The sequence below is a fragment of the Rhinolophus sinicus genome, chromosome 16, assembly GCF_057876585.1.
Source record: "Rhinolophus sinicus isolate RSI-liver-muscle chromosome 16, RSI-T2T, whole genome shotgun sequence".
In the NCBI taxonomy this organism is placed as follows: Eukaryota; Metazoa; Chordata; class Mammalia; order Chiroptera; family Rhinolophidae; genus Rhinolophus; species Rhinolophus sinicus.
In genome coordinates, this window is record NC_142516.1 from 2,591,299 (window position 1) to 2,619,264 (window position 27,966).

General features: G+C 52.9%; 1 long non-coding RNA gene across 1 annotated transcript; it reads right to left on the reverse strand.

The window, feature by feature from the left end:
* Positions 1-20,371: 20,371 nt before the first annotated feature.
* Positions 20,372-27,327, reverse strand: LOC141571207 (uncharacterized). The gene is made up of 2 exons (XR_012495996.2): positions 27,084-27,327; positions 20,372-24,076 (listed from the first exon to the last, which is right to left on the reverse strand). It is a non-coding gene; the product is annotated as an uncharacterized LOC141571207 (long non-coding RNA).
* Between the last annotated feature and the right edge of the window lie 639 nt (positions 27,328-27,966).

The following is a 27,966-nucleotide window of genomic DNA, read 5'->3' on the forward strand; positions in this document are numbered from 1 at the left end:
TCTTGCCCACCAGGGAAAAGGAGAAAACACGGGAGGCCACGGGACCCTTGTCTGCTGCCACATGCAAGCACCCAACCCTCAGGGCCAGGGAACCAAGCAGGGTCTCAGCGGTCAGGCTCGGGATGGACACACACTGCCTGCTGGGCTGCCCAGGCTCAGGGGGGGCCGTGCTGCCACGAGGGCTCCAGGTCTGGGGACACCACCCAGGATTTGAAACCTCACTTAACTCACAAGAAGCATGCCTGTTGGGAATGTGCAAATCTTCTAACTCACAAGTGCACTACACTTCGTGGTGTAGAGAGCCCTTGAATGCAGGCAGGTGTGACAGAAACACACGTGTGATGACTTCCTACCTGTAGGAATCCCACGTAAAGAGGAGAGCAGTGTTCCAAGCCCCTGGCTTTTCTGGGGCTGGGCCTGCCATCTTCTCCAAGGAGCAGGTTTCATCAGCTCTGATGCCCCAGGATCAGAGGGTCTGGCCACTGCAGGATGAGGCTGGGCGGTGGGCCATGGCCCATCATGGGGGCCACACACGGGCCCCAGCACCCAGTTCCCATCGGAGGGCAAAACCCACCTCAGAAGCCTTGGTGTGCCCCACCAGGTCTGACCCCACACCTGCGCTTTCTGCCTTATCTGTCCAGAGCAGACTCTTCTCTCCAGCCATCCGTCCCAGTTCTAGGTCACTCCCTTGAGACCACCTAACCAGCCACCTTCAGAAGCCCCTGCCCCAGCCACGGAGGCCCTGTCTCAAAGCCCTTCGCGGCATTTAAGTCCGTCTGCTCTGTGATTTGATCCATGTTTCTTTTCTGCCTCGGCCTTTATGGGGCCTGACACGTTTCCCGCTGGATCCCCCGAGCAGAGAGCCCAGAGGGAGGTCAAATGACGACCAAATTTTGAAACAGAAAACACTGTGTGATCAAGACACCTGAATTGGAGCCCCAGCCGTGCTGCTGGGCTGAGTCGTGACCTGAGACCAATTCATCTTTCTGGTCCATCAAACCGAGAGCAGCACACGGGGACCCGCAGGCGGCAGTCCCTCCCCATTACTCTGCCTGCCCCCGAATCCTAAGGAGGAAAGGACTCCTTAGGAGGTTTTGACACCACCCCACCCCCAAGGAGAGAAGCTGCAGTTAACTCTGCTTATTTGGTTCCTGGGCTCTCAGGAGAGGCCCAACATGTTAACACAAGTGCATTGTGGGCCCGAAATAATCCAATTGCAGATGGAGGCAGGGAGGGCGGGAGGAAGGGGAGGATAATTGAATATCAGAGAGAAAGCTATTCTCAAGCCAGCCATTTCACGGTTCTTTTCCGTATTTATGCTTTCTAAGAGAGCCCCCACATAAAGCAGTTCTAGTATTTTATGACTCCTAATACATATGTTATAGTTGTAACACTATAGCCATAATCCTAAGTCTGCTTACTGAATACCTACTACGCGCTGTACAACTCTCAAGTGAATCTTACGCTCCCACTTTGCAATTGGAAAAAACATGGCTCGTGGCCACGTCACTCCAGCCACGGGGCCACACTGGGTCTCCCCCCCAGTCAGCCGGGTCCGAAGCCTCCCTCCTGGCCCTGCTCCCCCGCCTGTCAAAAGCGCTTTGCAGCTGTCCAGGCACCCACTCTCACCCTCTGCCATCACGGTTAGGTGTCACGCTACTTTTCATTTCCAAGTCTGGTTACCACAGATGCAAAATGAAAAATGAACCACCGTCCCAGCAACTCGGCCGGAAATGCAGCAACGCTGGTGAGGACCAGGGTGGCAGGTCCAGCAGACAGACTAAGCAGGCACGGCCTCTCCGGCTCTGTGACGATGAAAGGGCACAACAAGGTCTCACCCTGAGACCAAAGAGGGCCACAGCCCAGGCAGGGGTGGGCAGGCTGGCGCCACTGGGCACCCAGGTTCCAGCTCTGACTCGCGCGTCCCGCTGGGAGGTCCGGGCGGGCGGCTTTGCTCTCTGCCCGTCAGCGTCCCGGCCTGTAAGATGGGGCACCCGGGGCTGCCCTGGGACACTCTGAGAACACACACAGCGGGAAAGTTCTGGCACAAGGTGAGGACTCCAATGACAGCTCTCTGAGAAAGAGAACAGCACAGGTGGTGAAGGCATTTCGAAAGGCACATTTATAAAATATGACAAGTCACGCTGCCTTACCACACAGTTTGCCCTCTCCCGGGAAAGGGACAGACAGTGGTGGTCACATTCACCACCATTTGTGCAGAGGTCTGCCGGCCAGTGGAGGTCCTGACTGGTACTCAGTCCTGGCTGAGCCTGAGTCACTTGGGAAGGTTTTAAAACATTTGTGCCCAGGCCCACCCCCAGAGACTTGGATTTTACTGGCCTGGGTGTGGCCAGCTGAGGTGGCCCAGACCACCTGACACTGATGCCCCTCAGGGCACCCATCCAGTGGGACTCCTGCCTCTGTGCCCCTGGCATAGCCCAGCCCAGTACAGCTGGTTCTGTCACTGTACCAGAGCCAGAGGACCGTGAGGGTGGAGTTACCGAGCCCCCAGACCGACCTTCATGCTCACAAGGCCACGATCCCACACGTTCTAGTAGGTCTCGGTCGATTGTGGGACCCAACTAGCTGCCACCCTGAGCCGCCCACCTCCTACTGAAGGCCATTGAGTTCTGGGTCTGTCAGACATGGACCCCACAGTGCACAAAGTGAGGCCCTCGCCTTGTCCGGTACTTGGCAGCGTGGCCGTGAAGGGTCCGGGATGCTGCATGGGCCACCCGAGCGAATGCATCCCCCGGCGAGGACAGAGTCCTTTGGAGCTGAGCACCCCTCAGCCACCTGCCCAGCCACGTGGGAGCCGGGGACAAAAGGAAGTCAGTAGTTAAGGACTGGGAGTGTCGGTCACGGTGGACTTTTTGCATTGCTTTGGTCTTTAAGAACATTGCATTAAAACATAATTTCTCTTGATTGCAGAGCTTCCTGGAGCCTGGGACGAGCGCCTCACGCTTCTCCCCGTGGTCCCAGCCTGGAATCTGTTTGTGCTCTATTCCATGGGCACCACCCTGCCCACTCTCTGGACATTCTGCTGGTCACTCTGGTGACCTGCCCGGTCCCCCAGCAAGAGAAGACGTCCTCCTTATGTCCTGCAGAGCATTGATTGCCACCGGAATTACACCATGATGGTTAAAAGTCAGGTGGCTACACCTCCAAGGGAGCATTTTGGAAGAACTGTCACAATGACAGTGGCAGGGGTGGCGCCCTTAGCAACTGGTAAGCGGGGCCCTCCATTGTGCAGACCAGCCCCACTGGCAACGCTGGCCCAATCTCACCCAATTTCTACGCGTCCTACCTGACGTTCAGGTGGCTGAAGCCGGTTCAGCATTACCCGAGCTAGAAGCTCACAGACCCAAGCATCCTTTGTGCGTGTTTAACAATCCCCGCGTTTTCCAGGAAAGCATCTACCCGTCTGTCAGTGGAAGGCACTGTGCTTGCTCTGTTTGGAACTTTACCATCTGGAAAAGTCATGTCACAGACAGACACACCCTGCAGGTGCCGGCGGCCCACACCTCCCCTGAGCTGTCTACCCCGGCGGTCACGCGATGAAGCAGGACGGGACTTCCTGCAGCACCACTGGAGAGGGGCCTGGTACTTACCTACTGAAACACACACTATTTTACGAGCAGTGATTTCCCTTTCATTCCTCCTTCACGGTACAGTCAGGACATCAGAGCGATTTTTGTTTCGAAATGATGTGTGAGATGAGTTACAGCCCCTATGCCTCGCATGGGGGACAGCAAAGGGACTGCCAAGGGCCCAGTGCAGCCCAGCCCAGCCCAGCCCGCGGCCACTGCTGGGCACAAATTGCTGGTGCCCAGGTCCCAGCCTGGATGCTAATACATCTGGCCTGGGGAGGGGCCTGGGTGGCAGGCAGAGGGGAGAGTCTCAGTTTTCTTGTCTGTGAAATGAGAACACTCCAGGCATACCCAGAGCCGGGCACACACACGGGAAGTGACTTTCCTTCTACCTCAGTCCGCTGACAGCAGAAGAGTGTATCTGGCTGTTGGCCTCACGGCTTCCACAGCCTGAGCCCTTTGCACACAGCCAGCACACAGTAGGTGCTCAAATGTGTGTTGCCATGAAATAAATCCTGGGGGCCCTAAGGAGGGGCTGGTGGGGGTCCCCCCTCCCTCTGGGGTGGGGAGGTGATGCAGGTACAGGTGGCCACCCTAAAGTGGCCAATAGGATAATCCAGTATCGAAGGCACAGGGACCCAGGGTAAGTAGCTGTGTGTTGTAAGGGTCACAGCAAGGGTCACAGCAAGGCCCACGCTTCCCGGGAGGGAGCGAGGGAGGGACACACATTCACAGGAGCTATTTCCACAAGCATGTAATTCCCAGTTCCCACAGGGGCTATCAGAGGCGAGGGGAGAGATGGAGGGGCAGCCCAGCCCTGCACGAGGGAGGTGGGGGGGTGGGGGCAGGGAGCAGCAGGCCTGCAGGAACAGGGACAGACCCCTCCCAGGAGCCTCCCTGTGGTCTCACTTACTGCTTGGAGGGGCAAATGGGAGCGGGAAGAACCTCCTCCGGCTTAATTAGCCCATTATCCTCCCAGCGTTCTGACTGGGAGGGAAAGAAAGCCTAGGGCCCAGTGCAGCCTGTCCCCACCCCCCAGACCGCCCCCCCACCCCCCGGAATCTTTTCTGGTTGGTGTGCTTGTGTGTTTGGTGGGACTCCCCAGGTTGTTCACCAGGACGAAGGCACGTCCCCAGCAGAGCCCTGACTCGTGTCCCCCTTCCCCTTGGGAAGCAGGACCCTCTTCCCAAACCAGGGAGGACCAGAAGCTGGGGGGGGGTAGGCTCTGAGGGCCCCTCCTGCCTGGGCAGCCTGGGCAGCCTGGGCTGCGAGAGGAGACCCCTCCCCGCCCCCTCCCGCCCCCAACAGCCCTTCCTGGCATCTTAACGTGCAGCGTCTCCAGGGCCTGAGAGGGACAAAGGGACCAACCGCACCAGGTCCTTTTCTGGTTGTCACACAGGCTGAGCGGTGTGGCAGCCTGGACCCATCCCAGGCTGCCGACTGTGTCTGGGACAAGGGGGAAGAACACTTCTCAGTTTTTTACTATGGGACGATTTACATACAGCAAAACTTGCTGTTTCTCGTGTACAGTTTTGAGTCTTGACAAATGTATGCAGTCATGTACCCATCGCCTTAATCGAGATATGGCACATTCCATCACCCCCAGATTCCCCTGTGCCGCTTGCGGTCAGCCCCACCCCCAGCCCAGCGGCCAGCAGTGGCCCTTCCTGTGCCTGTGGCTTGGCCACAGAAGTGGGACCAGAGAGCATAGCACATCTGAGGCTCAGCCGGGAGGCTTTTGATTGCGGAGAGGTATTCCACACGGGCACAGGCCTCGGGCTGGTTAGCTGGTCCCCAGCCCAAGGATGTTGGGCTGTTTCCAGTTTTTGCTTAGCCAAGTTCTAAAACCCGGTTTCTCAGCCCAGAATAGGCTCCACAGCTTCAAGCTCCAGAACAGAGCCCCGTCCAAATGGACCACTCTGTGTGGACATCTGGGATAAAGTGAATTGCTGAGAGGCAGTGAGGCTCACAGATGAGGGTCCATTGGACCCCCGCCTGTTCACACTCACCCCAATGCCCCTGCATGTGCCCACACACCCAACGCCCCTGCAGTTGGCAGATCGGGGTTATTACAGGCTGCAGCCCACTACCCCGAGTCATGAGCCTTTAATAGGAATAAATAGGGTGACAAGACCTGCTACCTGCTCTGTGCCTCCTCGCAGACCCACACCTCCCCGGGGGGGGGGGGGGGTGGCGCACACAGGGCCTGCGCCCACCCTTCCAGTGAGAAGAGATGAACAGTTTCCCACAGAGATGAGCTGAGCTCGGACTCGGCACGGACGAGGGAGGGACTCAGGAAAACTGTTTCTCAGCCCCCTGGCCCCACCGCTGCTGCCGCCATGTGTCCCTTTGTTCCTGAGGGAGGGCTGCCTGCGGGACGCCTGGGCTCGCTGCCCTCTTGCCTCTCCGCTGCCCGCCAATGAGGAGATCACTCAGGCCCTGATACGATCGCCGCGGGACAGGCGGAAATTGGAGTGTCCCCGGTGCTTGATTGTGCCAGCGCCAGCCGCAGCCGCAGGGACATTAGAGGCCAGCGTAATGGCCCGCATTCAGCTCCCCTCGCAGCCCCACCATGACCTTGGGCAGCTTGGAGCCCGTTGCTGTTTTAATGAAAAATCAGGAGTTAGGGGATAGCTGTGGCTCAGAGGGGGCAGGATGGGGGAGGGCTCTGTGCGCTGCCCTCGTCCATCTGTCCACGCTGGCTGCAGGCCACCTGCCCCCCACTGCAGGTCACCCCAATGCCGGCACCCTCATGGTGGGGCCTGGGGACCCATGAAGTGACAGAGATTCCCACCCCCAGGGGACCTTGGGTCCAACCTGTGATGAGGAGCTGGGGGACATTGGGAGGCCTTAGCAGGATGGGGGACAGGGAAGAGCACAGTGAACGACTGTTAGGGGGAGGGGAGGTGCCCTCATGGGTTTGTCATTGTCACAAAAAGACTCTCATCCAGGCCAGGCCAAGATTCCTGCCCCGCTACCTACTCCCTGGCCTCAGTTTCCCCATCTTGAATAGCTCAGGCCCCCTTCCAGCGCCCCCATAGGAACTGATGGCTTTGATGGAGTACCTGTGTGTCCCCCTGTCCCACAGCCCCCCAAGACCCTGAACTGTCATCACTCACCCCACTTTCAGAGGAAGCTGAAGTGTCTGCTCGAGGTCACACAGCGAAGGGGCAGACGCCTCTGCCGGGGGGCCTAGTGCCCTGGGCTGTTTCTCCAGCTCTTTTCTAGAGGGCCAGACTCGGCCCTCCCACCCCCAAACCCTGCTGCTCCTCTGGGCTTTCCCCAGGCAGGCTGGCCCCTAGGCCAGCAGAGCCACCCCATCCCCTCGGCTATTTGCTACTTCTGGGACCACATAGAATGCAAATGCTAAAATCAAGGGCAGGCCCATTGTGTCTCTGCTGGGGAGGCTGCTGGCCCTTCTCCTCCTCCTGGTGGCCTGAGGTTGGGGTCTGCCTCCTGAAAGGCCCACCAGGCAGCCAGCCCCTCACAAACACACACAAAGGCTCCTCGACCCCAGGCTGCCCCTGACTGGTGAGAGGGGATCCCAGCCGAGCCTTGAACCAGGGCGAGCCACTGCCACTGCCACCACCACCATTGGCCAGCTCTACTCCAAGAGAGCTGAGGAAGTGGGGGCTGGGAGAGGGTCTGTTATAAGTAAGCCTGCCCACCACTCTCTCTGGCTGGGTGTGGTGCGGGGGTGGGGGTGGGGGGGTCCTTCCTTCACCTCCTCACCCCTCCCCAGAGGTTCAGGCAGGAGGGCAATGAAGCCCTGGCGGGGTAGGAGAGTGGGGGAGGGGTGTTTAGTTGGGTGACCCTGCCAAACCCAGGATTCTGGCTGCCCGGGGCTGGGGCTCCTCCCTCCCACCGAGTCCAGCACTAACACACGGGGCCCCGGCTGACAACCAGGCCAACTACGGGCAGGAAAGTTACTGGAAACCTTGACCTTGGCCCTCTCTCGTTGCCTCTTTATTCTCCACTCTCTCCTCCTCAGCGTCTCCTGGGATCAGGAAGGAGGGTCTCATATCAGTTTTACCTGCTCCAAGCACAGTTCAGAAGGGTCCCCTCCCTCTCCTGTGGCTCATGACCCCCTCGTAAGTCCAGGTCGACTCCCCACTCTGAGCTGGGCTCCACCTGAGCGCTTCCTCAGGGGCAGTCAGCCCCACTCTAAGGGCAGAGAGGGAGGAAACAAACGCCATGAGGCCCTCCCCAGGGGCCGGCTGCGGCCCTGTCTAATCCTCACAGCCACCCCAGGAGGCAGGGTTGGCACCATCCCCATTTCTCAAACCAGAGCACAGAGGCACAGAGAGACCTTGGGAAGGTCACACAGCTCCCAAGTGGCAGGGCCGGGGGGCAGGACGCAAACCAAGACGATGAGTTCCAGAATCCACAACCTCAACCATCACACTGACCATCAGGTTTAACACTTCCCACCTTCCACTCGCTTTTTCTATTGTTTTTCTGTTACTTCCCACTCCTTCTTAGAAAGTCATGGAACGCCAGTCCCATTTTCCTGATGGGAACGCTGAGGCACGAAGGATTCAATTGATACCCTGCCAGCTCCGGGAAACCTCCCTGCTTTACCACCACCCATGTTCCACATCCCCCCATCCCTTCAGGGCCCCGCGCCCAACACAGCACGTGCTCTCACTTCTACAGGAAGGCGTGGGTGATTCAACCCCACCCCCAAAATGGCACGCCCCTGGTACCATGGCCTTGTAGTCTCTTCTTCCTTGCTCCAGGCACATTGCACAGCAAACTGCATGCAGTAGGTACTCAAAAATACTGACCTACTAGATACCTTCTGGAATCACAGAGAGACTGCCCTCCAGTAGAGCCGGTGCCCAGGTGCCCTCATGATCCACGGGGCCCAAGGAGGGAGAGTAGGCAGGGAGGGGAGAGGCGCTACTGCGAGGACCCCCCTTCACTGAGCGCTCCCGGGGCCTGGCTGAGCCGGCGGCTTCGTCCACGTCCCCACGCAGCCTGGAAGAGCCTCGTGGCCCGTCTGAGTCAGATGGTCTCCCGGTTCCAGGTCAGGGCAACGAAGCTCTACTGGGTGAAGTGACGAGACAAGGTCACAGCCCGCAAGAGGCAGGTCTGGAGTCGGAACCTGGCGCTCCACACTGCCACGCACTTACTCCAGGACCCCGGGGCAGGTGTCAACACCATCTGAGGACAGAAGGCCCCACTGCAAGCTGCTCCTGCTGCAAATGCAGCCGCGCCCGAGGGCAAGGCCAAGGCCAGCCTGCAAGGGCACCAGCCACCCTGGCCCCACGGGTGGCGGTTCAAAGCCCTGTGGGGTTTTTATTCATCCCCCACACGGAGCGCAGACGTGATTTATAAAGTGGGTCTTGGACGCTGCTGCCTCCACTCAGCAGATTAAGGCAGGGTTCTGGCAGCGTCCACCAGGCCATATGTTTGGTCCACAGTGAATTGCCCTTGACGATTCCTGCCACGTGCCACAGTAACTAAGAGAGTCATGTCGTCACCTTTGCCAGGGGGACACACTGGCCATCTCAGGATTGGGGGCAGGGGGAGCTATGGGGACGCTGCTGCTGCTTAGAGTGGCAGCGCATGGATTTTCCTCAGCACCAGCCAGCCAGCCCTCCTCCACCACCTGGCCAGGTGGATTCGGGCTCTGAAGGCAACGAGGACAGAGTGCTGGGCTGGGGCCGAGCCTCTTGGAGGAGAGGAAGAAGTGAGCCCCTGGTGGTGGAGAGACTTCTCACCGGAGCCTTCTTCTTACTCCAGGATGCTGCGAATGGTGGCCCACAACCCCCAGCCCAGAGTCACCTGCACCCCTTCGAGGCCCCCCTTGTCTCCCTGGACTCCTCCATGGTCACCTGCAATGCCCCCTCTCGAGGGCCCTTTCTCTTCCAGTTCACCTCCCGAGTCAAACCCCGGAGCCCAGACGCTGCTCATGGCCAGCTCCTGAGTGGCCTCACCTCTCTGAGAGCCTCAGTTTCATCATCTGTAAAATGGGTGTCTGCCACAAGTCTGTGGTATGTGTTTCTGTGAGGCAAGAGGGCTAAAACAGAGCCTGGCTCTGGAAATGCTCCATGGCAGAGCTGTGAGCCTTAATCTCGTCCCTCACCCAGCCCTCTTCCAGCCCCCCACGGGTCCCGGCCCCCCACCATCCTAGACAAGCCATGGGAATTCCCGTCCTGAAGCAGCTCACCTCACTGCTCTGCTCGCAAACTGCCAAGACCCCTCGCCCACCAAACTCGTCCCTGTTCTGCTCCAGCCCTCAAGGCTGTGGGGAAATAACCGGCTTCCGCTAGTTGCTGCTGGTCCACAGGGACCCTGCGGACCCTGCCCTGCCCAGCCCAGGCAGCTCCCAGTGACAGAGGTCCCCATGGAGCTGTGGCCTAGTTGGCCACACGTTTGCCCACGTGGCTGGGTCGGTTTGTGGTGGAAAGGACCATGGGCCAGAGCCCAGGGAGGGACGAGACAGCTCCCGTGAGTCGGACAACTTGGCCCAGACAGGGCAAGACAGAGCCCGTGGAGGTCCCAGAGGATGGGGCGCTGCCACACCAGAGGCCACGCGTGTGAGTCAGAGACAAGGGCCCGAGGAACACACAGCCTTGTGGGCCTCAGAGCAGGCTTCCGAGAACCTTTGCCCTGCTTACAAACCAACAGTGCCAAGTTCGTCCTTGCTAAATAATTACCCAAACGGGTTTTAGGAGAGAGTTGGCCCAGACTGTTCAAGCCGCATCTAAAGAAGACAAAGGAAAGTGGAGAGTCAGCATTTGCCGGGCTCGCTTTCGCCCCTGGAGAGCATTTCGGGCCCATGAGTGTCCATTGCAATGTGCTCATGGGCGCCGCGATGATGAAACTGGGGCAGGCGTCGCGGCTCGGATTCCAAACCCACGGGGACGCTCGTTCGAGTTGCCAAAGGCCTTGCAACTGCGGCACACGGCTGTGGGGAACCACGAGCACCGGGGACACGCACTGCCCAGGGCCACGGTCACAGCCACTGTCACCACAGCCAGGGGCCCCGGCCTTCAGCCCCTATTCCCAGGACCTCTCAGAGGCTGAGTTAGTACCAGGGCCTCGCAAGCTCCAGTCCCCAGACTGAGCTCTGGTGGCGACAATGTGTCCTGACATCCATGCAAACAAGAACAGGGAGAGTGATGGGCTGTTATCTGTTCTGAGTTCATGTTGCTTCCACACAGGGTGTTTGCATGTCCTTGGTTTTATGAAATCACAGCCATAGCGGGTGGTAGTTGGGTTTTGTGTTGTTTGAGTGTCTTTACTCAGTAAAGTAAGAAGTTAGCCACTAACTCTATGCTAGACCCGAGTGGCTCCCTGGACTTTGGTCTGGGGGGGCCGGGGATGCAAGCCTCAGCCAGCAGTCCATTCTGGGCCGTCCTAGTGTCTCACCTGTCACCATGACACCAGCTTCTATGTTTGTTATTAACTCAACAACTCCATGTGGAACCTAGATGTGAATAAGACAGAAAAATCCGCTGTTCTAATGGAATTTCCATTTAGGGAGGAAGAACGACAGCTCATACATAAACTTGAACTTGCTTGAGGAAAAGACAGAGCTGGAAAATATCTCAAGGAAAAAGTCATGAAGCGGCAGGCCTTTCCCCACCACTGCCGGCTGCCGGTCATGGGCGGCCAGCACTGTCCTCCGAGCTCCACCTCCTTGTCAGTGAGGCTGGCTCCCCCCGCCCCGCGTTCAGGGCTGGGGGCTCCCCCCACCCTTTGGCCCACCCCCACTCCTCGTTACTAGTCAAGGCGCTTGGTCTCAGAGGCTCTCGGCCGGTGTGAAAAGGGACAAGGTCCTTGTGACCTGCCTTCCCCAGGTGAGGCCGCTGGGACGAGAACAGGTCCGGCCCCCCGTCCGGGGCACAGTCAGTGCGGGATCCGGCTGGGTCAGTGTGACCCCACGTCTCATAGCCCAGCCCTGCATCACGGGGCTCCGAGAGCCCTGAGCCTTGGGCCTGAACCACAGGGACAGCACAGACTCAGCTGTCACCTCCAGGCGTCCCGTCCATCATCTTCAGCACCATAAGCAGAGTACCCTCCCGAAATGTACGTGTTCTCTGCTGCCCACAGGACACCGGATAGAGTCCCAACCACTCAGTCCTGGGCCAGGCCCCAGCCCATCAATGAGCCCAGGCAGCGCCTCCTACAGGAAGCGTGTGGCCTGGTCGGGTTGGTCACCTGGCGCTCCCTGACCACTGGCCTCTCAGTGCTCCAGGCGGTGACAATACTGGGCTCCCTGGAGGATACCGCCCAGCCTGAGCACCTGGGCCCCAAGACTCACAGGCAGCCCCTTCCATGCTCAGAAAGTTCCCTCCCAAACCAATGCCAACCCCCTGCTGTGTGCCCTGCCCACACATCCGGCCCTGGTATCACATCTCTCCAGACCGAGCGAGTGTGAGGCCCTCGGAAACAGAGGCGTCCCCTGGCTCTGGGCATGGTGGCCCGTGCTGCGTGGTCACAGCAATGACAACAGATGAGAGCCCACAGACGCACCCTCGCTGGCCGAGCACATTTGAGGTGAGTCACTGAGTCACTCGAGAACTCGGACCACCTCCCCAAGGTGGGGTTGGATGAAGACCCCTGTCCTGCCTGACCGGACAAGAAGCCCTGAGTCCTATGACCTCCGCGCCCCACACTGCCTGAAGCCATCCTGGGCGTCTCACCTGTCACAACACCAGCTCCCATGTTGGTTATTAACTCAACAACTCTAAGTGGATCGTAGACGTGAACAAGGCAGAAAAATCCACTCCTCTCATGGACTTTCCCTTCTAGGGAGGGAGATGGACAGCTCACGAGTAAAGAAAATAGGTTCCGGTGAGGGTGGCAGAGGTTCCACAGCAAACGGTCAGGGACTGACAGCAGGGGTGGGGGTTCAGGGCAGGACCCCTGAGGAAGGCCCTCAAGCTGAGAGGTCATGAAGTGAGGGAGGGACCCACGAAAATATCGGGGAGGCCCTCGGACAGGACACAGCAGGAGCAAGGCCCCGAGGTGGTAACGAGCCGTGGCTGAATGGAGGGGACACAGGGGCAGTGTCTGAGGGTGTCCGAGGGTGTCACGGGGCCAACCGGGCCAGATGGAGAACGAAGGCACCGTTTGAGGTCCGGGCAGACACAAGGAGCCGCAGGTCTCAGGTGTGGACATGCGCGGTGCGAGCTGTTAGGCAAGCTTACAACGAGGCTGTAAGATGTTGACACGATGAGTGCTGAGTGGGTGGCTGAATGTACAAGTCTGGATCTCAGGGTGGAGGCTGGTGCTGGAGAAATACCCGTGGGGCCGTCCCTGCATGCACGGCCTTTAAATGGATGGGCCGGGGGGAGTTGGGGGGAGGGGGCCTAGCGGGAGCTGAGCCCCAGTGTTCCAACTGGCAAGGAAGCGGAAGCACCAGCAAAAGAGACTACAAAGGTACCCTGGCCCCTTGATCCAGAGACCAGGTGTATTTTGACTCCTATCCCCACCCCCCGGTTACTCTTCGCAATGAAACCAAAGGAACCGACTTTCAGGAAGACCTTCAGGGTAAAGTCCAGACCCCCTCATGGCCTAGGAGGCCCGAGCTCTGGCCTTGCCCCTCCAGGAAGCCCTCCCTCAGTCCTCTGGGCTGGGGTAGATCTCCTCTGCGCACTCCAGGGCAAGGCTCACACCTCACTGGGGTCCACTTGCCTCTGCCCCCCAGAGGCCTCGACTGTGGGCCGGCCTGACTTGGCGTGAGCACGGAGACGCCACAGAAACATGGAACATTACAACTCGGAGAGACGACAGTGGTCAGCCAGGCCAGCTGCATGCCTTTCGACCTCTCACCTCTCCTTTCCTCCCTGCTCTAGTCCAGCTTCCCCTTGGATGCCTCCCGTGACAGGGTGCTCAGTACCACTCAAGGTAGCCGTGTTCCTGTTCTGGTTAGTCCCTCCTGGTACAGGTTCTAGGCTAGAGGAGGGAGCCGGGGCTTGTCATGGCCAGGAGACTGTGCCACTTCATTGCCTCCGAGTTCGGCCTGGGCACATGTCCAGCTGCCCGCTCACAGGCAGAAGAAGGCCGCCTCCACTGACCAGCTCTCAGACATGTGCTGGGCCTCATACCTTTTCATCTGGACCCATTATCGCAACCTGATGGAAATAAAACATCTGTCACCCGGAGAAAGAGTCACACGGGTGTTCCCAAATTCTCCCTCTCCGCAGCCATTGGGGGCCCGCCCGCCATTCAGACCCATCATCTCAGAGAAAAATAATGTCGTTTCTATCACGCACGCCTGCTCCATGGAGGCACTATAAATATGTAGCAATGACATCGCCAGCAGCGGGGCTGTGTGAGTGATGTCATCTTGGGGGGTTGCCTAGCAACCCCAACAACGTTTGGGAGGCTCTAATTCTCAAGTAGGGGAAAGTCACATTTCTGCAGTTCAGTTAATCAGCTTCCTGGCAACTCTGCCAACATGATCTCATTTTATTCATGATTATTTTATGTGAAATGCACTTTTAGCTCTAAGAGAACACAAAGATTTAATTCAAAGCCCGCTATTGCTTTATGTTTCCAGGGTGTCGTTAACACGGCGTCCATGCAAGTAACCATGGTAACACACGGGTAATTAGTGTAGACGGCACGCGGTATTAATACTGAGCCAGGCCGGCTCCCTATCAGCGCAGATCACCGCACGTTATTACCGGAGTAATTACCTGCAGTAACACACAAATTGAACTAAATGGTCAATTGAAGTAAAGTGAATGGCTTTTTATTCTAGTCCCTAAATAATGTGTCTGCTTGGCTGAGTAGTTCAAGGTAAATAAAACTCTCAGATGGATGGCCTATCCCACCGCCCCGCCCTGGGCTCCAGTCTACACAAGTATTTTGGGGTGCCTCTGCCACCCCACTAACCTCCCCACCTCTGTAACGGGCACGCTGCGAGAGGGGCCCATTCCACGTGCCTCTGCAGAGCTCTGGCCCCCATTAAAATAGCTGAGGCCTTGCACAGCTGTCTTACTCATCCCCCCAGGGAAGAGGGCACAGAACTTTCCAGACAGAGGATGGGGTGAAAAGGCAACGGCCTTCCTCCTAGGGACGGTGTCTTGCCCCCTCTGGTAGGTGGGGCAGAATCGCTCGCTTCCTGTTACAGGATGTAAGGGGGGAGGGGAGGTCAAAGGTTACTTCTGCCTTTATTAACAGAGCGTTTCTCAAATTCCATAAACTTAGAAGACCTTCAAACAGGAAGTCACAGTGGACCTCTCAGAGAGACCTCGGCGACGTGCGCGTTCCTTTGCTTCCCTTCAGAGAGGAGCAGAGAGGGAAGGAGGCTTGTGCAGCCAGAGGCCCAGCAGAGGATGGGAAGGAGCAGAATCGTCTTACTCAAGTCCTTCCCCACCCCCGCCACCACCACCGACAGAGGCAACACGATGATTGGGAGGGGCCTGGGGAGCTTGGGCTCGAAATGTCCCGTCCTCCCGCGGCTCCTCCCGCAGGCCTGGTACGAGGGCTCGCCTTCAGGGGTGGCCACGGCCTTTCAGGCTGTCCAGGGCTGACAGGAGCTCCCAAGGACACCAAAGCCACACAGGCAGAGGACAGATGCCAGGGCGGCACCAAGGGAAGCGGACTTGGCCTGGGGGCTTCTCTCGGGAGTGACGTGTAAGCTGACCCTGGAAGGGCGAGGGAACTCCCTAGAAGGGCAAGAGGGCAATGCACGAGCAAGAAGGCTCTAAGTCAGAGAAACCCAAGAAGGCCACCGATCGCACTGCCTTGACATGCCACACACGCAGAGACACATAAAGGCTGATGGAGGCACAGAGGGAAGGAGCCGTGACCCCGCCATGTCTGCATTCACCTCCAGAAAGCTGCTGTTTTACAGAAGACAGCCTCCAAGGCGTTGGTTTTCAGGGTGAAGCCACTGCATCTGCTCTGGCGGGGAGAGGCCGGGACAGGCAAAAGGAGCAAATCACACTCCCGAACAAGGGGGATTTCCGGCCAATACAGTTTGTGGGTGCAGCACACTTTCTCACCTCCCACTGCTCCAGGGCAAGGCAGTGATAAATGCAACACACAGGGGGTGACCCAAAGCATATGGCAGCGCTAAAACCGTGATAAATGGCTCCAGAGATGAGAAACAAGGCGGAGTGTGGAAGGCACAGTGGTCCAGGAGCAGTGGGGGGTCTGGATCTGACACTCCCATGGGGACCGGGCACGTGAGTCCAGACAGGGCCAGGACACAGGCCAGTAAAAGGAAACTAGAAAAGAGCAGGGCAGCCTGGCACCAAGGCTGTCATTTAGAGGTGCTGCAGCCTGTGTATGGGGGGGAGGGCAGAGGAAGGCTGATGCCACAGCTCGAAGTGAGAAGCCCCGCCAAGCTGCCTTCTGCCTCCAGGACTGAATCTGCTTCGTCCAGCGTCACAACCGCACAGAAACACCCCTCAGGACGTGATTCTGGACTAGGCGCCCGGAGCCGAGTAGACAAACACAAAACTAGTCAGGACCAATCAGGCAGGAGAGAGTGTGAAAGGCATTTAAAACCATAGGACGCAAAACTCTGAGGCTCCCAATGACAGTGAGCCAGCAAATTCCTATTTTAAAAGCACAAGGAGAAACAGTAGAAAGGAGAGATTGAGTTTGTACAGCAGTCTGACAAAGACTCTAAAATAACTCAGGCGGTTGGAGCTCTGTGCTCCTAACCCCGAAGGCCGCCGGTTCGATTCCCACATGGGCCAGTGGGCTCTCAACCACAAGGTTGTCGGTTCGACTCCTCAACTCCCTCAAGGGATGGTGGGCTTTGCCCCCTGCAACTAAGAACGGCAACTGGACCTGGAGCTGAGCTGCGCCCTCCACAACTACGATTGAAAGGACAACAACTTGACTTGGAAAAAGTCCTGGAAGTACACACTGTTCCCCAATAAAGTCCTGTTCCCCTTCCCCAATAAAAAAAAAAAAAAAAAACAGTCTCCAGGTTTTACAAAGATACAAACAAAAGCCTAACATCCATTAAAAATGAGCAAGATGCCCACACATTTGAAAAATGTATGAAATTAGATGAGACGGGAAAATTTTAAAGAATAAAGAAATGAAGTAATTCATCAAAACAAACCCCAGAAGAAACAGAAAACTAACAGAAATAGAAAAACTGAGTAGTCCTATAACCAGTACATGAGTTTAATCAACAAAGAAACAAAAACAATACTTCCTAGAGAACTGCAGCTCTACATGACTTTACCAGTAAGTTCTATCAAATGTTTCTTGGATCCATTAATAATTTATTTTTTTACTTCTTTTAAATAATTTTTTTCAATTACAGTTGACATGCAATATTTACCAAATGCTTAAGTAAGAACTACAGTAATTCCAACCTTGCATAAACTCTCCCAGAAAATAAGGGTGCACTTCTCAATTCATTTAGTAAGGGGAGCATAAATTTAAAATCAAACTCCAACAAAAACGTCTGAGAAAGGTGAGGCCAGGACTAGGGTGAGGTGAGTGAAGTGTCAAGGGCACTAAATTTAAGGAGGCAGGTTCAGGGTGAGATTGGGTGCCTTCTTACGTGTTGCACCATAGGTGTCTCATTGGCTTCACTCTAGTCCCAGCTTTGGAGAAAGGAGACTATCACTCATGTGCATAGATGCAGAAATGTAAAGCAAAATATTAGCAGATTTAATTCAGCAATAAAAAAGGTAGTGCACAATTAAAGAATTGTGTTTATATTGGAAATGCAGATTTGGTTATCATTAGGAAAGCAATCAATATAATTTCCTACATTGATACATTAAAGAGAAAAATCAGATGAGAATCTAACAACATGTAGCAAAGACATTTGAGAAAATTCAACATCCATTCATGATTAAAACTAAAACAGTTCTTAGCAAACCAGGAATAAAAGGGGACTTCCTTAATTTGTGAAAGAGTTATCTATAGAAGGTCTGCAGCAACCATTATACTTAACGATAAAAGATTAAAACTTTTCTCTTTGAAATTAGAAGCAAGGCAAGGATTTCCTCTCTCACACTTCTGTTCAGTGTTTTATTAGCAGCCCTCACCAATGCAATAACAGAAGGAAAAAGATAAAAAGACCAGACAGGAAAAAACAAAACTGTCATTTTTCAGATAACAATATTTTGTATACAGAAGATCCAGAATAACCTACAGATCAATAATTAGAACTACTAAGAGTTTAACAAGATTGCTGGATATAAAATCAACGTATAAAATCATACTTACTTCTCTATAATGGGAGTAAATTATTAGAAAGTGAGAATTTTAAAATGATACCACCTACAACAACATCAAAAGATATCAGGCGCCTAGAAATATATCTAGTGGAATATGTACAAGACCTTTAGAGAAAAAATAATGTGACATTATCAATAGACATTAATAAAGACCTAAATTAATAGGGGACATATATTGTGTTTGTGGTTTATAAAGATGTTAATTTTCCCAAATTGATTATTTTAAAGTCAGGTTTATTGGGAGGGGTCCAAGATGGGGGGTAGATAACACGCGCCTGCGCCCTTCCATGACTACATTAAAATTACAACTAAATTACAGAACATTCAACTGGAGGACCATCTGAAGTCTAGCCGAACAGAAGTCCTACAACTAAACAATATAAAGACAGAGCCACGTAGAGACTGGTAGGAGGGGCGGAGACGCAGAACGGGCCCCAAACCTCCCTGTAGTGGTTGAGAACCTGGGACACCTCAGCCGCACAGGTTCCCCCCGGAGAAGCGAGGGACCCCACCCCCCACAAGGCTTCCCAGCCCAGAGCACTGGTGCCAGGAAGAGGAGCCCCCACAACACCTGTCCGTGAAAAACAGTGGGGATTCCGACCTCCAGGTGGGATGGAAAGCTGCGGAAAACGCGGGCCTCCTCTTAAACGGCCCACACGCGGACTCACTCACTCGCAGGCACTCACCTTGGGCTCCAGCGCAGGGGCGGTGACTCAGGGAACCTCGGAGACATACGGCGGCCAGAAGGAGGTGTGTGGCTGCCAAGTGAGGGCTGGAGGACAGTCAGCATTTTCCCTGTGAGGAGTCCTCCTCCCGAGCAGCCGGCAGGCGGGCGCCATCTTTCCTGTGTTGAGCCCGCCCCTTACGCTTACAGCCAAATCTGAATCTGATTGGCCGGGTGAGCTCCGCAGCTCTGCTCTGCTGACGCAGCTGGGACCCCGCCCCACCCAACTTGCGCACAGCTGGAGGCACTTTCTCCTCGAGCAGCCAGCACCTTCCACACTGCACTCTTTCTAGGAAAACTATCAGAGTCCCAAGTTTGGAAGTCCCCAGGCAGATGGCAACTGGCCTCGGTGTGCTCTGAGACTTTTGCTGAGTAGCTCCAGGCTCAGCACTGGCGCCAAACCAGAGTCTACATTAACCTGGTGACCACAACTGTTCCCCCTCTAGTGACTCCCTGAGACCCTGCCTCACCAACTTGCTTACCATAGGAGGTTTTATCAGCGGCCTGAACCTTAAGGGAGCCAGCAAGTGGCAGCAGGCCTCTGGGTGTCCTGGCATTTTGTGGAGTTACCCCAGGCCTGGTACTGGTGGCAGCTGTCCTCGGTTCACAGCGTGGCCTCTCCCATGTGCCTCCAGGGTTAGCACTGGCAGTGAACAACTGTGGACTGCTTTGTAGCTCCTACCAGGTAGCTCCCAGCCAGTCACAGATAATGGAAATGAAAAAAAAAAAGAACTAGGGTAGCAATAATTATACTAAACAAAGTAGACTTTAAGACAAAGGCGATAAGAAGAGACAAAGAAAGCCCCAGTAATCCCACTTCTGGGTATTTGTCTGAAGAAACCCAAAGGCTACTTCAAGGGGACGTGTACATCCATATGTTCATTGCAGCATTGTTTACAATGGCCAAGATGTGGAGGCAGCCTAGGTGTCCATGGGTGGAAAAATGGATAAAGAGGTGGTACATACATACAATGGAATATTGCTCAGCCAGGGAAGGGAATGGATTCTCACCATCTGCCGCTGAGTGGATGGACCTGAAGGGTATTGTGCTGAGTGGAGTATGTCAGACAGAGAAAGACAGATGCAATGGGATTTAACTTATATGTGGAATCTAAGGAACTAAATAAACAAACAAAACAGAAACAAACTCATAGGTACAGAGAACATACTGATGGTTGCCAGATGGGAGCGGGTTGGGAGTGAGTGAAAAACAGGAAGGGGTTAAGAAGTACAAACTGGCTGTTACACAGGAATCAGGATACAGCACAAGGAATATAGTCAATAATACTGCAATAACTATGTATGGTGTCAGATGGGCACTAGGTTTGTTGGGGTGATAGATGGGAGGATGTTGGGGGGCAGGGTGAAAGGTGAAGGGATTAAAAATACAAATTGGTAGTTAGTTACAAAATAGTCATGGAGTGTAAAGTAAAGCACAAGAAATATAGTCAATAATATGGTAATAACTATGTATAGTGCCAGGTGGGCACTAGATTAGTCAGGGGGATCACTTCTTAAATTACATAAATGTCTAACCACTATGCTGTACACCTGGAATTAATATAAAACAATATTGAATGTCAACTGCAATTGATACAGTTAAAAAGGGGGTGGGGGAAGGGGAAGAAGAGGTCCAAATGTCCAGGTATAAAACAAATAAGTCATGGAGATGTAATGTACAGCGTGGGGAATATAGTCAATAATATTGTGATAACGCGGGACGGTGTCAGGTGGTTGCTGGACTTCTCACGGTGATCACTTCCTTAGGTATATAAATGTTGAGTAACTGTGGTGTACCCCTGAAACTAATATAATATTGCATGTTAGCTATATTTTTAATAAAAATCTTAAAAAGAAAAATAAATTAAGTAAAGTCAGGTTTATGGAAGTATAATTATCTATAGTAAAATTCGTCCTTTTTAGTGTACAATTTTATAAATTTTGACAAATTTAAAGTCATGTAACTGCCACCATAATCAAGATATAGAGCAGATCCATTACCTCCCAAAATCCATCCCCAGTGTCTAACAACCACCAACAAACTACTGTTTGTCCCTATATTTTTGCCTTTTCTAGAATGTAATTTAAATGAAGTCATATGGTATGCAGGCTTTTGAGTCTGCCTTCTTTTACTTGGCATACTTTATTTGAAATTCATCCATGTTCTTGCATGTGTCAATAGCTCATTCATTTTTCTTGCTGAAAAGTATTTCATTATATGGGCATACCATAGTTGAAGAATATTTGAGTTGCATCCAGTTTGGGATACTTATAAATTGAGCTGCTATAAACATTCATACACAGATTTTTTTTGTATGATTTTCTTGGGTAAACATGTAGGAGTGGAATTTCTAGGACATGTTGTAAGTGTATGTTTAACTTTACAAGAAACTGTCAAACTTCTTCCAGAGTGGCTGTCGAGTTTTGTGTTCCCACCAGTAATGTAAGAGTGTTCCAGTTGCTCTGAACTCTCATCAACACTTGGTACTGTCAGTTTTTAAAAAACCTTTATCCTACGTTATAGTGGTATCTCATTTAGTACTGACATAATAACTAATTATATTGATTGTCTTTTTATGTGCTTTTTTTTGGCATACATTTATATTCTTTGGATGACGTGTCCAAATCTTTTGTCCATTTTTCAAATTTTTGTTTACTCATTATTGAGTTTGTGGAGTATTTTATATATTCTGGATACAAACTCTATAAGATTTGTGTTTTGAAATTATCTTCTCCAAGTCTGTGGATTTCCTTTCCATTAACATTTTTTTTTTAATTTGATAAAGTCTAATTTATCAAATATTTAAAGAATTACGCTTTTGTTGTCAGATATAAGAAATCTTTGCTCGAACCAAGAACACAAAAATCTTTTTCCTATGTTTTCTTCTAAGAGTTTTTCAGTTTTAGATTTTATACTAGTTCTACAAATTTTATACTTCTATATTCTGTTTTGAGTTAATTTTTGTATGTACTTGTACATGGTGCAAGGCATGGAGTCAGTCCTTTTTTTTTTTTTTTTTTTTCATATGAATGTCTAACTGTTCCAGAATTATTTGTTGCATTATTTTTCACTTTTTGTGTAATTAAACTATTTTTCACTTTTGGTGAAAATCAATTAAACATATACATCGGGGTTTATTCCATATTCTGTGTCACTGATCTATACACATATCCTTTGGCCACACTGTCTTGATTATTGTAGCTTCAAAATAAGTCTTAACAGCAGATAGTGTGAATCTTCCAAGTTTGTTCTTTTTTTCAAAACTTTTTTGGTCCTTCTACATGAATTTTAGAGTCAGCATGTTGATTTCTACAAACATGTCTGCTGAGATTTTGATTGGTTTTAAATCACAAATTTGGGGAGAAATGACATTTTAACTGTATTGAGTCCTCCAGCCCATGAACCCGCTATAGCTCCCCATTTATTTAGGTCTTCTCTGATTTCTTTCACAGTATTTTCTAGTCTCAGCACACAGATCTCTTCTACGTTTTCTTAGATTTACACCTAGGTGGTGGTGGTTGTTTTTGTGTGTGTGTGTTTTTGTTTGTTTGTTTGTTTGTTGGTGCTATTGTAAATGGTTTTGTATCTTTTCTAATTTCAATTTCTAATGATTCATTTCTGGTACATAAAATTATAATTAATTTTTTGTATGTTAACTTTGTATCCTGTCACTTTGCTAAACTCACTTATTAGTTCCTTGAGCTTTTCTATATCGATGATCACATTGAATGCAAACAGAAGCAGTTTTATTTCTTCTTTTCCAGTCTGTACATTTTTTCTTTATTTTTCTTGCCTTATTCCACTGGCTATGTTGTCCAGCACAGTACTGAATAGGAGTCATGATGCATACCCTTACTTTGGTCCTGAACTTAGAGGGAAAATATTCAATATTGACCACTAATTATGATGTTAGCTGCAGGGTTTTTGTAGACACCCTTTGTGAGACTGAGGAAATTCCCTTTTCTCTCAGGTTTGCTGAAAGACTTTTTGTTTTTATTTTTCCATGAATAGATGTTGAATTTTATCAAATGCTTTGTTTTTACTATTGAAACGATTGTATGCTTTTTCTTCTTTAATCTGTTAATTAGGCAAATTCTATTGATTGGGTGTGAATGTTGAACAAGAATTATATTCCTAGGATAAACCCCATTGCTCATGATGTATTATCCTTTTTGGATACTCCTGGCTTTGATTTGATAGCATTTTATTGAGAATTTTTGTGTCTATGTTCATGAGGGATATTGGTCTGTAGTTTTTTAATTTGTAATGTCTTTGTCTGGTTTTGGTATTAAGGTAATGCTGGTCTCAGAAAAACAGTTGATATCTATTCCCTCTTCTTCTATTTACTGGAAGAGATTTGTGTGGTTGGTACTATTTCTTTCCTAAGTGTTTGGTAGAATTTGCCAGGAAACTCATCTAGGTCTGGAATTTGTTGTTGTTGTTGGAAGGTTTTTAACAACAAATTCTTTAATATATTTATGATGTTAGCTGTAGATGTTAATATATATGGGAATTAATACATATGGGACTATTGTTTTCTTGAGTGAGCTTTGGTAGCTTATATCACTCAGAGAATTTGCCTATTTCACCTATGCTGTAGAATTTATGAGGATAAATTGTAATGTTGTTTATTAGCCTTTTAATAGCTATAGAATCTGTAGTGATGTCCCCTTTTTCATTCCTGATATTGGTAATTTGTGTTCTTTTTTTCTTGGGTAGTCTGACTAGAAATTTGTCAATTATATACAATCTTTTCATGGAGGCAACTTCAGTTTTCATTGATTATTTTCTCCTATCACCTGTCTTTTGTCTATTTCATTGATTTCTGCTTGTTACTGTTTCCTTCTGTGTTTGCTTTGAATTTAATTTGCTTCTTTTTCTAGTTTCTCAAGGTGGAAGCTTAGATCACTGATACTCTTTTTTAAAAGAAGCATTTAACTATAAATTCTCCTTCATATAGATTTTCCTTAAATGAATTTAAGCTATAAATTTGGTTTTGGTTGCATCACGGAAAGTTGTTATGTTGTGTTTTAATTTTCATTCAATTCAACATATTTTGTCATTTCCCTTTCTCTTCACCACTCCCCAGTATTAACTGTGTGGCCCTGGGCACGTGGGATAATCAGGCATTGGGGAGCACAATGGGGTGGGGGCCCCACGTCCAGTATCCTGGCTGATACCACACTGCCCAGGCCGGTCCTAAAAGAGCTGTTCAAAGGAAAGAAAATGAGTCAGAATTCATCAGGCCATCCCAGATGTCCCATCCAGCTTAGCCCGTCTCAGGCCTCCTCACATGTCACTGCACTAAGGTCTAGGTCTTCCTGATGCTCTGGCAGCAGTTGGCACCCAAGGGCCACCAAACCCATGCTCCAAGATGAGGGACTTCTCACCTCTCCAGCTCGGTGTCCACTGCTTGAGCAAATGTGATGATGGCAGTCAGGAAGCCGTCACTATCCACCAGGGACCGTGGGCCAGCACGTCCCAATCAGTATCTCCCAAGTGTATAATATTCCTTTCAAAGCAGAGAGTATGATGATTGCTTTTCCATATTCCCTATGGTCACTGGGCCAGCGCGGCCCTGTGTCAGAGCAGAAGATTCAGGGCAGGGCTCAGGCCTGTTTGGGCACAGTGGTCTCCCGAGAGCTCTGGGAGCACTGGTGCAGGCAGCAATGGCATGGGGACCCAGGATCAGGGGGCCAGGATTGGTCCGAGCCGTCTGGCTCTGGGGAGAGCTCAGAATCACCCTTCCCACGGACTCCTACTTCTCTCCTTCCCGTCTAGAACCTGGGGAGGTTCTGTGTTTCTGAATCAAGGACATAATGGTTTTTGAGGACAAATGCCAAGTCCTGCACTGGCAGCTTCACCTGCAACTGGCTGTGACCCAGGCACAGGCACAGACACCCAACCAGGGGGCCAGCTCTGTTCCAGCAGCCAAGCCCATCCCAGGCTGGGGCAAGGCGGTGACCCCTGTTACACGGTGTCCCTCCCAGGCCTCTCACACCATGCGCATCCTCGGGACCCTCGTGTTACTCCCCATGCAGGAAGGGAAGTCAGGGAGAAAGAGAGTGAGCCGCAAGCATGGGGTGGAGGGGGTTGGGGGCCAGGCGGGGGGAACCTGCCTCCGTGTGCCGAGGAGGCACGGTAGACAGCTCGCCAGGGCCACCGCAGATACAGTCCTTGGGGTCCACCTTCACCCTGACCTGTCACCATGCTGGAGCCTCGTTTGCCTTTCCCACGGGCTGCAGCTGCCCCACCCAGCGCCCTGGCAGGGGAAGGGGTGCCGGGGTGCCTTTGTCCTCCCTACACAGCATCCTGCCCAGCCCCCCTTCTTGCTGCGTCTGGAACAAGCCTCATACTGTTCCCTGTTTTCTCTAAGATGCAGAAATTGCCAGTGGCATTCATGTTCTTGTACCAAATTAGCCACACTTAACTCAAGTGCCCGCCGCCCACCCGCCTGCCAGCGCGCCCGAGCCCGCAGCGGGCCTGACTCACTCACTTGATGCCACTGGAAGTTTGCAAGCAGGGACAGCCCTCAGCCCTCGCCCACCCCCATGATGACCAGGCCGTGATTAGTGGGCTCCAGGCCACTGTGGGGTCCATTACTGGGGTCAGAGGCTGTGTGACTCGGCCAGTGTGCCTCCCTTCTCTGGGCCTTGCTTCCCCCTCCATGAGACGGGATAAACCAGACCTCTGTGCTCCCGTTGAGCCCACTTGCCAAGGGGGACACAATGTGCAGACCTGACTCAGCAGCAGAGACGTGGCAGCCCAGAGCCCCTGGGCCTCTCCTCCACGCAGCCCACTTTACAGCAAGACCCCTGCCAGCCCGGCGCACGGCTCCCTCTCACGGAGCTCCTGCCGAGGACCAAGGACCGTACTGCAGAGGGACTGTCCCTACCCCATAGAGCCCCTCATGTCACGGAGGAAGTGGCAGAAGGCTTGCCGGTTGGGGCCAAGCCACTGAAGGGATGGAATTTTAAGAAAATGGGTTTGGGGGCTTTTGCGTGAGACTTGCCCAAGTTCAGGTCCCCACTCCACTCTCTGACTGTGTGACCTTGAGCAAGTCTCTCACCCTCTCTGAGCACATCAGTGGGTGTTGAAAGAGTTACTCATATAAAGGATGTGGCACGACGCCTGGCACACATCACAGGCTTTGGGCATTTGTTGAACGACTGAACGAAAAGAATGAATGCGTGTATGCGTCCCGGCTGACAGCCCTCTGCATGCTCCGTAATGGGGCCCACGCCTCAGTTTTGGGGGCGTAACTTGGGGCAGGGACCCCAGACACAATGCAGTGCGCGGCTGCAGAGAGCCCTGGGTTGAGAGTCCAGAGACCCGAGTCTCCTCCCGCCCACGACTCCCGCCTTCTCCAGCCTGTTCCCTCACCCTTGACCTCAGATAATAACTCCCGGTGAGGACAGCAGGCTGGAGAGTAAATAGCCAAGTTCTCAGCCAAAGGAGGCCAGTCTGCGTATCTCCTGTCCACCCAGTACAGCGGAGATGATGCAGATAAACTCATTTAAAATCTACATTTTGTTGCATTTTAGATATTATACATGAAAAGTACGTAAAATGTCACAGAGCTGTTTACTTGACTGTAAGCTAACCCTCAATTTAAAAAAAAAAAAAATTGTTTCCAAATAAAAACACTAATACAACTCAGCTCATCGGACAAAAAGCCATCAGCACAAAAATAGATAAACGTTTCACCCCATCCAATTCCCACTCCCCTGGGGGTGACCAACGTCAGAGCGAGAAGGCATTCAGGAACTGGGGGTGCTTGGGGGGTTGGAGGTGGTAGATACACACTTCGTCACCTGCCATTTTTTCCCCTGGACACCTTTCTCTGTTGGGACACTAGAGACATTCAAGTGCCGCCCAGGCAGGAAGCTCAGGGGCCCCAGGACAGAGAAAGCCCCGCAATGGGCACAGGTGGGCTTGGAGACGAGGCCCAGCGTCAGAGCCCGCATAGCGGTACTTGGGGCTTCTGCCCGTCACACGCAGCCCCGGGAGGCCAAGGGGAGGTGATGTAGCCCCGGCCGAAGGATTCCCAGGACCCTCAGACAGAGTGGTCCTCAGGTCCACGGCCCCTCTCACTCCAGGAAGCCCCCAGAAGCTGAGAGCAGAAGTGCATCAGCCAGGGGCTCTCCACGAGGACCCTCAAGAACCAATTGACCTTAAACTGAAATGGAAAACAGGACAGCAGAAGTCACACTGGGCCCCAAGGAAGGGAGTGCCACGTCCTCTCGATCCCCGGCTCTTCTTTTCCATCGATTCAAGGTGCCACAGGAGGAAGAACAGCCACAGGGGAGATGGCGGGGCGCCTGGTCCCCGCTCGCCTGTCTCCCTGGAAACTTCTGGTACAGTGTCACAGCAAAGGATAAGGGAGGTTCTCTAAAGGGTGGAAGGGCACTGGCCTCATTCCTGACTGCCCACCACGGTCCATCCCTTTGCCTCTGAGCATCCCTCCAACCTGTCCTCCTGCTTCCACGGCCCACCTGGTCCAGGCCACGTCACCCTCGGTGATCACCCCCTCGGCCTCCAGACCCCGCTCAGCCGGCCTCAGCTCCAGCCCCCTTGCTGCTCACCTGTGAGTTTCTGTGCCTGGTTCCTTCCCCCAGGTAATGCACACTCAACCGTCAGGAGCCACCTCCTCCTGGAAGCCTCCTCAGATGCCCCAGCTGAGTTGGAAGGTGCCGCTGTGCCTGCAGACGCTGTACTTGTACGTGTTCAGCTCCTTGCTCAGTCCTGTTATTTCATGCTGTCTGTCTGTCCCAACAGCTAACTTGGGTGTGGCAGACATGCGTGTCCCCTTGACATAGGTCAGGGAGGCTCCATTCTGTGCTAGGAAATTGCTGGCGAGTAACAGGAAAGGCGTCTGGAGAGATGGACCCCACAATGGCAAGCCCCCCCACACTTCCTCTCACACTTTTTGACTTGGAGCCTGAGAGTCCTGGATTCTGGAAGGGCTTCCAAGCCCTGTGTGCTCCTACTGTGTGCCAGACCACCATCCCCCACCTACCCCCAACCCCTGGGGCCCCACAGTATGCAACACACACAAGGCCTGTGGTAGCCAGACCTCCCCATCAGGACCTGAAAAGGCCTCCAGGAGGAAGGCAGGACAACCCCCGACCACCACGAGCTCCGGGGTCCTGGCCCCACCTAGGCACCCGGATCTAGCACACAGTGAACCCTCAGTAAATGTCTGCCACACAGTTAGGCACCAGGTCCTGGGGGACAGCAGCGGTCAGGCTTGTGAAGGAGGGATGAGCAGCCTCCACTGAGGCCCAGAGGTGACATGGAGCGGGGTGCCATCTTTTGGGGTGACGCAGTGGAGGGGTGGGGCTTGAGCTTGGCTCTGAGGGCACTGGGCGGCCATGGAGGGCTTGAAGCAGAGGGCCACGGTCAGGCCGGTCAGGCCAATGGCCCAGGCAGCTGCTGCCCCTGTAAACCCACACTCGCATCGTCCCC